Here is a 1538-nt window from a genome sequence, read left to right as displayed (position 1 = left end):
TACTGAAGTTCAGGTGGAGCTCTACAGAGTTTGGACTTATCCAGCTGCATCTGGCTTAGGTCTGGCTGCTTTGCTCAGCTCCTTCCCGCTGCGGATCTGGGCTAGGTCTGGGTCTGGGGGTTCCCGGAACTCGGCAGAAATTCCTACTGGGCGGGAGGGGTGGGGCAGGTACGGCGGAGTGGTGGGGGGCAGGCCTAGGGGGTGGGAGAGGGTCTGGCCCACGCTGTGCCTGGGCTGGTACTGGTCCCGCTGGTGCAGGTTAGCAGGAAGCTCTCCACACACTCACAGGACCTGGGCTAGGACTGGGTCTGGGGGTTCCGAAAGTCGGCAGATATTCCTACTCGGCGGGAGGGGTGGGGGAGGTACAGCAGAGTGGTGGGGGGGTATCCCGAGGGCGTGGGAGAGGGTCTGGCCCACACTGCACCTGGGCTGGGACTGATCCTGCCGGCGCAGGGTAGCAGGAAGCTCTCGGCACACTCACTGGACCTGGGCTAGGACTGGGTCTCCAAGACATATTTTCTGACTTGTATTTTCTCCCAGACCAATATGAGACCTTCATAATGTCACACATTCTCATTGTCCTTCACACCTTTTTGCATAGAATTTTCAGAATTAAAGAATAATCCTATAGGTATGTATTTTGCATCAATATCCAGAAATTATTTAGTTACTAAACCATGAATAAATGCAAGAAAAGAGATCATATCTTCTTCGTGCACAGGTTATCTCTTGAGCCTTCCTAGCATGTGCTAAATGGTAGGCTTTGTGTAAACATTTTCTGAGAGAATGAACACATACTCAAATGTCTAGAACAGTCCTTGCATGGTCCATTATAGACTTTCCCTATGGCTTGCCTACACTGTTGTTGAAATATTGCCTCTTTTGTGAATTAATAGTTTAGTGGGTTGATGAATAGATAAGATATTCTCCAAACATTTCTAGTATGGATTTCTAAAACTGCATCCCAAGAATAGTAAATATGTGGAAGAAATGAGAAGCTCTTTGTCATCATCTAATATCCTTTTGGTCTACTTTGAAGTATTCTAATGGACTGGGTCATATTATGTGTATCATAAATATTGATAGGTGTGTCTATCTCCACATTGAGATTATATTAGTAAGCCACCAACTGTTTCTATATATCTCACATAAAGTTAAGGCTGCCAGGGAGGGTCTTTCTTCTCCCTCCATTCTTCTTTCCTTCCCTCTTACCTTCCTTTTTTCCTTTTCCTTCCCTTCAAATTTTCTTTAACTCATCTCTACCCCTATCACCTTTTCTTCTTTTCCTGTCTTTCACCACTTTTTAATGCAAATAGAATCCTAGCACAAAATGTGTTTCTAATATGCCTGGCATGGCTTCCTCTACAGAGTTAGCAAATGGTAAGTAAAACAACATATCATATATAATACAAATAACAAGGTACTATATTGTTAACATTAGGATGATTCATTTAAGTACAAGAAGCATCAAGGGTTGTTTAAAAAAAAAATTAGACACTCGAAGTTAGTATTAGTTGGTCTGAACAGTACTTAGAACT

Source organism: Octodon degus, unplaced genomic scaffold, assembly GCF_000260255.1.
Source record: "Octodon degus isolate 3935 unplaced genomic scaffold, OctDeg1.0 scaffold00038, whole genome shotgun sequence".
In the NCBI taxonomy this organism is placed as follows: Eukaryota; Metazoa; Chordata; class Mammalia; order Rodentia; family Octodontidae; genus Octodon; species Octodon degus.
This window is presented reverse-complemented; position numbering follows the sequence as displayed.